Below are 13,182 nucleotides of genomic sequence, written 5' to 3' on the forward strand. Positions count from 1 at the left end.
TATACATATGAGATGAGTATGTAAACAAAGTGGCATAGTTAAAGTGGCTAGTGATACATGTATTACATAAGGATACAGTCGATGATATAGAGTCCAGTATATACGTATGCATATGAGATGAATAATGTAGGGTAAGTAACATTATATAAGGTAGCATTGTTTAAAGTGGCTAGTGATATATTTACATCATTTCCCATCAATTCCCATTATTAAAGTGGCTGGAGTTGAGTCAGTGTCAGTGTGTTGGCAGCAGCCACTCAATGTTAGTGGTGGCTGTTTAACAGTCTGATGGCCTTGAGATAGAAGCTGTTTTTCAGTCTCTCGGTCCCAGCTTTGATGCACCTGTACTGACCTCGCCTTCTGGATGATAGCGGGGTGAACAGGCAGTGGCTCGGGTGGTTGATGTCCTTGATGATCTTTATGGCCTTCCTGTAACATCGGGTGGTGTAGGTGTCCTGGAGGGCAGGTAGTTTGCCCCCGGTGATGCGTTGTGCAGACCTCACTACCCTCTGGAGAGCCTTACGGTTGAGGGCGGAGCAGTTGCCGTACCAGGCGGTGATACAGCCCGCCAGGATGCTCTCGATTGTGCATCTGTAGAAGTTTGTGAGTGCTTTTGGTGACAAGCCGAATTTCTTCAGCCTCCTGAGGTTGAAGAGGCGCTGCTGCGCCTTCTTCACAATGCTGTCTGTGTGAGTGGACCAATTCAGTTTGTCTGTGATGTGTATGCCGAGGAACTTAAAACTTGCTACCCTCTCCACTACTGTTCCATCGATGTGGATAGGGGGGTGTTCCCTCTGCTGTTTCCTGAAGTCCACAATCATCTCCTTAGTTTTGTTGACGTTGAGTGTGAGGTTATTTTCCTTCCTTCCTACACTGACTGTGCTAGTGGCAGACTCCACTATGCTGGCAGGCTGACTAACAGCCTGCTGCCTGGCCTGCACCCTATTTCATTGTGGAGCTAGAGGAGTTAGAGCCCTGTCTATGTTGGTAGATAAAATGAGAGCACCCCTCCAGCTAGGATGGAGTCCGTCACTCCTCAGCAGGTCAGGCTTGGTCCTGTTTGTGGGTGAGTCCCAGAAAGAGGGCCAATTATCTACAAATTCTATCTTTTGGGAGGGGCAGAAAACAGTTTTCAACCAGCGATTGAGTTGTGAGACTCTGCTGTAGAGCTCATCACTCCCCCTAACTGGGAGGGGGCCAGAGACAATTACTCGATGCCGACACATCTTTCTAGCTGATTTACACGCAGAAGCTATGTTGCGCTTGGTGATCTCTGACTGTTTCATCCTAACATCGTTGGTGCCGACGTGGATAACAATATCTCTATACTCTCTACACTCGCCAGTTTTAGCTTTAGCCAGCACCATCTTCAGATTAGCCTTAACGTCGGTAGCCCTGCCCCCCGGTAAACAGTGTATGATCGCTGGATGATTTGTTTTAAGTCTAATACTGCGGTTAATGGAGTCGCCAATGACTAGAGTTTTCAATTTGTCAGAGCTAATGGTGGGAAGCTTCGGCGTCTCAGACCCCGTAACGGGAGGAGTAGAGACCAGAGAAGACTCGGCCTCTGACTCCGACCCGCTGCTTAATGAGGAAAACCGGTTGAAAGTTTCTGTCGGCTGAATGAGCGACACCGGTTGAGCGTTCCTACAGCATTTCCTTCCAGAAACCGTGAGAAAGTTGTCCGGCTGCGGGGACTGTGCCAGGGGATTTATACTACTATCTGTACTTACTGGTGGCACAGACGCGGTTTCATCCTTTCCTACACTGAAATTACCCTTGCCTAGCGATTGCGTCTGAAGCTGGGCTTGTAGCACAGCTATCCTCGCCGTAAGGCGAGTACAGCGACAGCAATTAGAAGGCATCATGTTAATGTTACTACTTAGCTTCGGCTGTTGGAGGTCCTGACGAATCGTGTCCAGATAAAGCGTCCGGAGTGAAAAAGTTGAGGAGAAAAAAAACCAAAATATAAACGGTAATTAAAAAGTAAAAACCGTAAATTTGTCAGGTAGCAAAACAGGTTGGCAACAAAACGCACAGCAACTCGAAAACAAGTCTGCAAGTTGTGACCGGAAATGTGTTGCAGTGTTAGGTGGCAACGATGGCAGGAATATTTGTATTTGTCAAACGACAGTCAAGCATCGATCATCAGTTAACTAGTCCAACACAATAACGACCTGCCTCTCTCTCGTTGCACTCCACGAGGAGCCTGCCTGTTACGCAAATGCAGTAAGCCAAGGTAAGTTGCTAGCTAGCATTAAACTTATCTTATAAAAAACAATCAATCATAATGACTAGTTAACTACACATGGTTGATGATATTACTAGATATTATCTAGAGTGTCCTGTGTTGCATATAATCTGACTGAGCATACAAGTATCTAAGTATCTGACTGAGCGGTGGTAGGCAAAAGCAGGCGCGTAAACATTCATTCAAACAGCACTTTTGTGCGTTTTGCCAGCAGCTCTTTGTTGTGCGTCAAGCATTGCGCTGTTTATGACTTCAAACCTATCAACTCCTCGAGCCCAGGGGAGGAGCGAGGAGAGGGACGGAGGCTATACTGTTAAACTGGCAATACTAAAGTGCCTATAAGAACATCCAATAGTCAAAGGTTAATGAAATACAAATGGTATAGAGGGAAATAGTCCTATAATAACTACAACCTAAAACCTCTTACCTGGGAATATTGAAGACTCATGTTAAAAGGAACCACCAGCTTTCATATGTTCTGAGCAAGGAACTGAAACGTTAGCTTTCTTACATAGCACATATTGCACTTTTACGTTCTTCTCCAACACTTTGTTTTTGCATTATTTAAACCAAATTGAACATGTTTCATTATCTACTTGAGGCTAAATTGATTTTATTGATGTATTATATTAAGTTAAAATAAGTGTTAATTCAGTATTGTTGTAATTGTCATTATTACAAATAAAAAAAAATAATCGGCCGATTAATCAGTATCGGCTTTTTTGGTCCTCCAATAATCGGTATCGGTGTTGAAAAATCATAATCGGTCGACCTCTAATATTAATGCCCATGATTTTGGAATGAGATGTTCGACAAGCAGTTGTCCACATACTTTTGTTCATGTAGTGTATGTTTGAATTCATCTATATTCCAACAGTGTGCAACAATTTATCATAACCATTACAGATAACTAATTGCCAAATTGCCTCATATATTCAGTCAATAGAAAAACAAGTGCCATTTAAGATTAATTTATTGAAACCGTAATATCAACTAGTTATATTATATCGTGGAACACAATCTTCAAAAAGGTAGTAAACTTAGCAGTGGCGCTTGCTTGTAGAAGCATGGCTGTGCAATGGTATAGCCTTGTTTTGTTAATTTAGCAGACAATACACTCTCATTTCTCGAGCCCTTATCGCAGTCAATACACGCCTATGTTATATAACAGAATAAAATATAACAGAATAGTCAGAAGTGATTATTTGAAACGAGGCTCAATTTGGCGAATTGAAAAAAAAGTCTGGGTTATTAAAAACTTGTTAATTAATAAGAAGGGACTAGAAGCGTCTTATGGTGAGCTACTGAGTGGCTAGGACAGGCAAGCCCCATACTATTGTGAAGGACTTAATTCTTCCTGCTGCCACGGTTATGGCTGGGACAATTTGGCATGGAATGTAGCTTGTGTATCCCATCAGTTATATCTGTTTTTATAGGCATTTATTTCTGTACACTCAGCACGCGTGTGTAGAGGGAGCAGTCGCAACGCAATTGAGTGAGTGAGACACGGAGGGGAATGGGAATTTAGGGAGAACTGTTTGATGCTTGGCGTGGTTTCTTTTTTGTTGTGCCCCACAAATGCTCATGTTCAAATGGAAAACTAGAGGCAAAGCAAATTAAAGTTGTCTTTAAAATAAAACTTAGACCACATACACTGAACAAAAGTATAAACGCAATATGATTTTAATGAGTTGCAGTTCAAATAAGGAAATCAGTCAATTGAAATAAATGCATTAATCCATTATCTATGGATTTCACATGACTCGTGACTCGTTTCAGGAAACTAGGAGTATGTCGCGGTCAATACCATTTGAATATAAACTTTTTTTTAATCAAAATTAGTTTTTTGACAGAAATGCCTTCCGAAATGTGGACTTTCATCTTCCTTAATATCAAACGTGCATATTTTATTTATTTTATTTTCTATTTATTTATTTATTTCACCTTATTTAAACCAAGTTGAGAACAAGTTCTCATTTACAATTGCGACCTGGCCAAGATAAAGCAAAGTAGTTTGACAAATACAACAACACAGAGTTACACATGGAGTAAAACAAACATACAGTCAATAATACAGTAGAAAAATAAGTCTATATACAATGTGAGCAAATGAGGTGAGATAAAAAAGTCCATTGTGGCAAGATAAATACAATATAGCAAGTAAAACACTGGAATGGTAGATTTGCAGTGGAAGAATGTGCAAAGTAGAGATGGAAATAATGGGGTGCAAAGGAGCAAATTAAATAAATACAGTAGGGAAAGAGGTAGTTGTTTGGGCTAAATTATAGATGGGCTATGTACAGGTGCAGTAATCTGTGAGCTGCTCTGACAGCTGGTGCTTAAAGCTAGTGAGGGAGATAAGTGTTTCCAGTTTCAGAGATTTTTGTAGTTCGTTCCAATCATTGGCAGCAGAGAACTGGAAGGAGAGGCGGCCAAAGGAAGAATTGGTTTTGGGGGTGACCAGAGAGATATACCTGCTGGAGCGCGTGCTACAGGTGGGTGCTGCTATGGTGACCAGCCAGCTGAGATAAGGGTGGACTTTACCTAGCAGGGTCTTGTAGATGACCTGGAGCCAGTGGGTTTGGTGACGAGTATGAAGCGAGGGCCAGCCAACGAGAGCGTACAGGTCGCAGTGGTGGGTAGTATATGGGGCTTTTGTGACAAAACGGATGGCACTGTGATAGACTGCATCCAATTTATTGAGTAGGGTATTGGAGGCTATTTTGTAAATGACACCGCCGAAGTCGAGGATCGGTAGGATGGTCAGTTTTACAAGGGTATGTTTGGCAGCATGAGTGAAGGATGCTTTGTTGCGAAATAGGAAGCCAATTCTAGATTTAACTTTGGATTGGAAATGTTTGATGTGAGTCTGGAAGGACAGTCTAACCAGACACCTAGGTATTTGTAGTTGTCCACATTTTCTAAGTCGGAACCGTCCAGAGTAGTGATGTTGGACAGGCGGGAACGTGCAGGCAGCGATCGGTTGAAGAGCATGCATTTAGTTTTCCTTGTATTTAAGAGCAATTGGAGGCCACGGAAGGAGAGTTGTATTGCATTGAAGCTCGTCTGGAGGGTTGTTAACACGGTGTCCAAAGAAGGGCCAGAAGTATACAGAATGTTGTCGTCTGCGTAGAGGTGGATCAGAGACTCACCAGCAGCAAGAGCGACATCATTGATGTATACAGAGAAGAGAGTCGGTCCAAGAATTGAACCCTGTGGAACTCCCATAGAGACTGCCAGAGGCCCGGACAACAGACCCTCCGATTTGACACACTGAACTCTATCAGAGAAGTAGTTGGTGAACCAGGCTAGGCAATCATTTGACAAACCAAGGCTGTCGAGTCTGCCGATGAGAATGTGGTGATTGACAGAGTCGAAAGCCTTGGCCAGGTCAATGAATACGGCTGCACAGTATTGTTTCTTATCGATGGCGGTTAAGATATCGTTTAGGACCTTGACCGTGGCTGAGGTGCATCCATGAACAGCTCTGAAAACAGATTGCATTGCGGAGAAGGTATGGTGGGATCCAAAATGGTCGGTAATCTGTTTGTTGACTTGGCTTTCGAAGACCTTAGAAAGGCAGGGTAGGATAGATATAGGTCTGTAGCAGTTTGGGTCAAGAGTGTCCCCCCTTTGAAGAGGGGGATGACCGCAGCTGCTTTCCAATCTTTGGGAATCTCAGACGACACGAAAGAGAGGTTGAACAGGCTAGGAATAGGGGTGGAACAATTTCGGCAGATAATTTTAGAAAGAAAAGGTCCAGATTGTCTAGCCCGGCTGATTTGTAGGGGACCAGATTTTGCAGCTCTTTCAGAACATCAGCTGACTGGATTTGGGAGAAGGATAAATGGGGAAGGCTTGGGTGAGTTGCTGTGGGGGGTGCAATGCCATCTGTAAATACGAATACAATTGTTAAATTACTAGCCCAGTTGGTTTAGCCACAGAAAAAGACAGCAACTTTCCATCTAGCCATGATTTGCTGAGATGAGTGTATCATGTAGTAGAACTGAATAAATGTTGCTCTCCGCTTTCTGGGGGACCAAGTTTTGAAATCAGTGGAAATGGAGTATGATTGCTAAGGAGATGGAGAAAACACCTATCTCTGGATTACATCTTCAAAGTATTGGGCAACCATGGCATCTGTGACGAGGAGTAGCGTCCACCAATTATGTATACTGGTAAGATAGTCTAGCTAGCTACATTTTCAGATATTACATATTTCTAATTTGGCAAAGTTGTTTTCATTTCAAGTTAAAGTGTGCTGTTAGCTAGCTAGCTAATGTTACCTGTATGTTCTTATTATTTGTATCTCAGAGCCATTTGCTTTGCTAGTTATAGCCTAATGATAGCTAGCTAACATTGAACCTGGTTGGTTAGCTACCTGCAGATTCATGCAGGGTAGTAAAGTCATGAGTTGGGATTATGGTTCATTGTCTCCCTAGCTAGCTAAATGTCTTAACAAAAGACTCCACTGTGCAAGTAACCATTTCAATAGAATGTCACTGCGACAACTGATGATAGCCAGAGCGAATTTACCAGCCACGTCTATCTACTACGATTTCAGTCACTCTCGTCTGAGTGTGCCAGAGCGCTCAACACCCGTTGAATATGGGAGGTGTCAGATAACATAAAAACAACCTAACCCGCTCTGCTAGGGCGAGTAAAATGGACAGTGAGCTGTTCTCTCATCTGGAAGTAGCTAGCAAGGTAGCCAATGTTAGCCAGTTAGCTTGGGTGCTTGACTGCTGTTTTTAGGACAGAATGCTAAGCTCAACCTTTAAGGAGATGGGTGGGGCTAAAGCTTAAGAGGGTGTGAATGATGCTGAATGGTTGTAGATAAAGAAGAGCTCTCATGTAGGTGCCAAAACATTCAATTAACTGACAACAGTTCTGGTGGACATTCCTGCAGTCAGCATGCCAATTGCACGCTCCCTCAACTTGACATCTGTGGCATTGTGTTGTGTGCCAAAACTGCACATTTTAGAGTGGCTTTTATTTTTATATTTTTTATTTTAACCTTTTATTTAACTAGGCAAGTCCCCAGCACAAGGTGCACCTGTGTAATGATCATGCTTTTTAATCATCTTCTTGTCATGCTGTGTTGTCGTCTTAGGTCTCTCTTTATGTAGTGTTGTGGTGTCTCTTGTCATGATGTTTGTTTTGTCCTATTTAAAAAAAAAAATTAGCCCCTGTCCCCACAGGAGGCATTTTGCCTCTTGGTAGGCCGTCATTGTAAATAAGAATTTGTTCTTGACTGACTTGCGTAGTTAAATAAAGGATCAATAAAATAAGTTAAAACCTGTCAGGTAAATGGATTATCTTAGCAAAGTACGTTTTACAGTATTGGGGGAAAAATGTTTATCTCTTGTTAAAGATTGAGTATTCATGCCCATCCCTAGCATGTAACCGTACTCACTGTAGTGCCAACCACAGACACACACACACAGACTATAGTGCCAACCCCAACTATACTGTTCTGGCTCAGATCTCTTTCTTTACATTGTCCATTCCAGTAACTATGGTGCGTAAACAGGCTAGCCCAGTACAGCTTGGCTTGGTTTGGCTCGATAGGCTCAGTAGTGTGAAAAGGGTATCTGTCATAGCAGCTTATGGCTGTTATAGAGTAGCAGGGTTTACACAGCAGAGGGAGATCACAGGAGAGAGACAACATCAGCACTAGACTATCTGGGACAGAGATCCACAGGGCCAGTACCAGTGTCTGGGACAGAGATCCACAGGGCCAATGCCCGTGTCTGGGACAGAGATCCACAGGGCCAATGCCCGTGTCTGGGACAGAGATCCACAGGGCCAATGCCCGTGTCTGGGACAGAGATCCACAGGGCCAATACCAGTGTCTGGGACAGAGATCCACACGGCCAATACCAGTGTCTGGGACAGAGATCCACATGGCCAATACCAGTGTCTGGGACAGAGATCCACATGGCCAATACGAGTGTCTGGGACAGAGATCCACATGGCCAATACCAGTGTCTGGGACAGAGATCCACAGGGCCAATACCATTGTCTGGGACAGAGATCCACAGGGCCAATACCATTGTCTGGGACAGAGATCCACATGGCCAATACCAGTGTCTGGGACAGAGATCCACAGGGCCAATACCAGTGTCTGGGACAGAGATCCACAGGACCAATAACAGTGTGTTACAGTTGATCTCCTCACACTGCACTTTGGGCTCAGTTAGGTTCAGGTCACAACACAGACTTCAGTCATACATCTGTAATTCTGCAGTGAAGAGTAGAAGACAATATTGTGTCCATGAATCACACAGCAACGTACACAACTGCAGTATAGATAATGGTTGCTTTCCTGTCTTAGTTGAAAATAAAAGTCATAAAAGCAAGAATTGGCGATACATTCGAAGGCATGCGCTCAGGCACCACACACACACACACACACACACACACACACACACACCCTCCAACGATGATAGTGTCCCTCTCCTATTTTATGTTGGAGACTAGTGCAGTTCCTTATCTCTCTCTGTGTCTTCCTGTACTTAATTCTCTGTCAGGCTTTATAAAAGGACTGTTCCTTCACTGCAACATACTGTAGCTACTGATAGAACTGATAAGCCATAGAGAAGCCAGGGACACAGAGTTTCTCACACTAGACAGTCATGCAGGGTCACTCACAGGTCAGAGGCAGGGCTTTTTCTGGATCAAAAAAAGGCTTTAGGTGGTTGGCATGGCAGGGGGCGTGGCAATGAGCACGGTTGGCCGAGAAAATATTAGAGGCCCCCATCTTGGAACTGTAAAGAAATGTTTGCATTTTTAAGCCAATTTACTGCAATTCTACACATTTTTCCATGCAGCTGAGAATTTATTTTGCCGTTTTAAAGCAAATTTCCTGCGATTCTACATATTCTGCAATTGAGCTGAGACATTTTGCTAATTTCCTGCAATTCTATTACATTTTCTCATGGTTAATGCTGTGTTCTTTTGCTCAGACCTAATACAATGAATAATGCTAAATTCATTGTTTTTGCAATTCTCCTGATTGTCTAGCTTTTATTTTGGTGTTAGTTCTCAAAATGTATATTATCAAAAATATATAGGTCCATTATCTTTTCTACATACTTTATCTGTTTGTAATCTATTACGTTTACACTTAGTGTTTTTCCATTCAGAAAATGAATAACAAATAATATATATATATATATCTTTTATTTTTTATTTTTTTAATTAACTGTTAGGACATTAGTGTCCCAAAAAAACACTTAGGCAGCCCCACACTTAGGCAGCTCCATTCTCTCAGGAGGCGCGTGTGTGTTCTCTGGGTCTCCATATCTGATCTCTCTCTCCCTCGTCTATACTCACCCCCTCTTCATTTTCCTGATTCCTTGTTCTCAGCAGCCTTATTTGTAGTTGCCATGGTGACTACAGTTAGTTGTACTGTAAAATACCAAATTCATATCCTGTTTATTGTCCACTGTATTTGTGCCTTTGAAGGTGGTGCTTGTATTTTAGCGCGGGGGGGAGGGAGAGGTGATGCTTTCAACATAACCCAGCAGTACTTTAGTCATCCTCATGTAAAGTGCTCTCCCATGTCAAAGTGTTCAACTAAGAGCCCTATGCTAGTTATGGATACAAAGACTACTCTGTTCTCTCCAATTAACAAGATGGCTGGATATATTGAAAATGTGATTGACATGAGTTGAGACTAACTCATATTTGAAATGTGTCTGTGGTCAGGAAAAACTTGCCACTCACAAAATGAAGTTGAATATAATGTTGTTGTTAGATTGCCACTTGTTATGCTCGTAGTGACATAACCAATCAGATGTTTTCTTTCAATTAAAACGATTAATCAATTGTCCAATCCAATATCCAATTGTAACAGCTCTGTGAATCTTGAGCAATGAGGTCAATACCAGTTAATCTGGAGGTGTGTGTGTGTACGTGCGTTTGTTTCCTTGTGAGAGAGAGGGCACACACACACTTTTAATGAGGATGGACTGGCAGAGGCTCAACAATATTATCCTTACCCCCTGCATACTCCCACCAACCAGCCTTGCTTCTCTATCTACCCAGACTGTAGAGTTTTGGATGAAACACAATTTCATGAAATTACCTGTTTCTGCTAGTGTGGAGTAAGTGTATTAAAACTCCAATAACAACTCCATTAAAGTTCACTAGGTACTATAAAGTTAGCTCTCTAGAGACCTCAGGGTAAATAAGGAGGATTTAAAAAAAAATTATCCTCATACATTTTTGTTATCTGAAACAACTTTCTAACAGACCTTTCTATTTCTCCCTCCCTCCCTCCCTCCCTCCCTCCCTCCCTCCCTCCCTCCCTCCCTCCCTCCCTCCCTCCCTCCCTCCCTCTTACAAACATACTCACACCAGTGTTTGTTTCTCACTGTTTGCATATATGTGTGAAGTCATTGCTGTAGTTCGATACAGAGAAGATTAGCATTCCAGCAATATTATTCTGTTGAAATGTAATTTGATCTGTGAGAAATGAAGCTAATTAAGGACTTACTTTATATGTACATAGCTCCTCCTACGTAACTACTTCCGTACATGCTTTCCTTGTAGCAGTGTTGTACTGTTAGGAACGTACTGCACTGCCGGAGCTAGAAACACAAGCATTTCCCTGCAGCTGCTTTAACATCTGCTGGTCTGTGTGCGCAACAAATAAACATCGATTTGATTTCTGTGTCTGCTATGTCACTGCTATTGTCACAACTCCCATCAAAAACATGCAGTGGATGTGCGCACACACAAACACAGTTGGATACATTTGTAGCCTGGACAAGCTATTAGTCGTTCACTTACAGTATGAAAGCAGTGAAACAATTCTACCCTCTTACCTTTCCCTCCTCGCAAACCCCCTCTCTCTCTGTGGCACTGATAGTTACCATAGTAACAGTAGATTTGCTTGGAGTGGCTGCTGGCTGGCAGACATGCCAGTGTGCGGGTGGGTGGGTGAATGAGCAGTGGGCGTGCTGGTTCTCCTAGTCCTTCTCCCTCAGTCCAGAGAGTAAATATTAACTTAATGACAGAGTGGCCCCCTGGTGCTCTGCTCCACAGACAGACATACAGAAAGGCACACACGCAAGACCGCCAGACAGACCGCCAGACAGACCGTCAGAGACAGGTAGACAGACAGACCGTCAGACAGGTAATTAGTAGATAAGTGGTAGTATGGGAAGACCTCGCCATGCCCCCGGGTTCCACATGGCTGCACACATCACTGTTACCACGCTGGGTAGAGCCCCCCTCATTAACATGGAGCTGGGGATTAGTCACATCACATAGAAATATAGGGTCGGGTTCTCAGACACACATTAGGCTTAGTCCTAGACTAAAATGCTCTTTCAATGGAGATTCTCCATTCAGTATGATTTTTGTTCAGGGCTAGGCTTAATCCGCGTTCAAGAAAACCGCTCCGTGTGTTCCAGAATTGTTCTGATCCACTGGGTGCACGTTGGGTCGAGCCCCACTCATTATCATATGGCTGGGTCTGACCACCACAGATGAGCTGCAACTTGCACATCAGAACAGTTCTAGGACACTATTTCTACGTGATCATCATGGAACGTTGATTTGAATGTGGATGTCCATTCTAGTAATTGTAAATGTTCTATAATGGAAACCCACTTTGACACAGGTCTTTATCCGCCCCATTGTGTTCCAGGACTGCACTCTCTTCTATTTCACCAACGCTGCATATTCACAAATATTGTGATTTATCTAGGGGAGAGTTTTTGAAGCACCTAAATCAATCCGTGGGAGTGTCTCCAACCATACATGTAAAACACTTAGCAACCAGTCATAGAAATAAATAACGAGGTCAAGATCAATGATAATTAAAAACAATGCAAGGAAAATAATGAGGGTTTCCTGTTAAGTCAAATGGCGTCTTGTCATTGTTTTTGTTGTGAAAGCACTGTGGCCTGCTAGTTGTTGGTTTGGAAGCCAGAGCTTTCATTTAGATGAACCTGCAGCCTAATTAAGACAGCCACTTCTCTCCTCTCTGCTAGCACCGTGCCAGTCTCTAATGGCAATGTGTGCGTTTCCTCTCTGCTAGCACCGTGCCAGTCTCTAATGGCAATGTGTGCGTTTCCTCTCTGCTAGCACCGTGCCAGTCTCTAATGGCAATGTGTGTGTGTGTGTGGCCGTTTCCTCTCTGCTAGCACCGTGCCAGTCTCTAATAGCAATGTGGCCGTTTCCTCTCTGCTAGCACCGTGCCAGTCTCTAATGGCAATGTGTGCGTTTCCTCTCTGCTAGCACCGTGCCAGTCTCTAATGGCAATGTGTGCGTTTCCTCTCTGCTAGCACCGTGCCAGTCTCTAATGGCAATGTGTGTGTGTGTGTGGCCGTTTCCTCTCTGCTAGCACCGTGCCAGTCTCTAATGGCAATGTGGCCGTTTCCTCTCTGCTAGCACCGTGCCAGTCTCTAATGGCAATGTGTGCGTTTCCTCTCTGCTAGCACCGTGCCAGTCTCTAATGGCAATGTGTGCGTTTCCTCTCTGCTAGCACCGTGCCAGTCTCTAATGGCAATGTGTGTGTGGCCGTTTCCTCTCTGCTAGCACCGTGCCAGTCTCTAATGATAATGTGTGTGTGTGTGTGGCTGTTTTCTCTCTGCTAGGAAGGAGCGCCAGTCTGTAATGGCTAGCCAGATGGATTTAAATGCAAACTAGAGTCTAATGAACTGATTTTATAAAAAGTGTCTAATAGGAATTTCCACACACCCAGACAGCGCACGCGCACACACACACACACACACACACACACACACACACACACACCGATGGGTTGGCAAACAGCACGCCATTCATTATTCATTGTTCTATTTTTCTATCGTCAGACGCTTAATTCCTCTAGAACAATGGTTCTGAAGGGCCCAAAGGGTCCGGGTTTTAAACGGGAACAGATGATTAAGAAGATGATGACAAGGGAGGAGTGA

At 43.4% G+C, this 13,182-nt stretch overlaps 1 protein-coding gene across 1 annotated transcript in view; it reads left to right on the forward strand.

Moving 5' to 3' along the window:
- The window catches only part of LOC139423666 (activating signal cointegrator 1 complex subunit 3), a 164,670-nt gene that overhangs the window by 63,413 nt on the left and 88,075 nt on the right, over positions 1 to 13,182 (forward strand). The window lies entirely within an intron of this gene.

Source organism: Oncorhynchus clarkii, chromosome 2, assembly GCF_045791955.1.
Source record: "Oncorhynchus clarkii lewisi isolate Uvic-CL-2024 chromosome 2, UVic_Ocla_1.0, whole genome shotgun sequence".
In the NCBI taxonomy this organism is placed as follows: domain Eukaryota; kingdom Metazoa; phylum Chordata; class Actinopteri; order Salmoniformes; family Salmonidae; genus Oncorhynchus; species Oncorhynchus clarkii.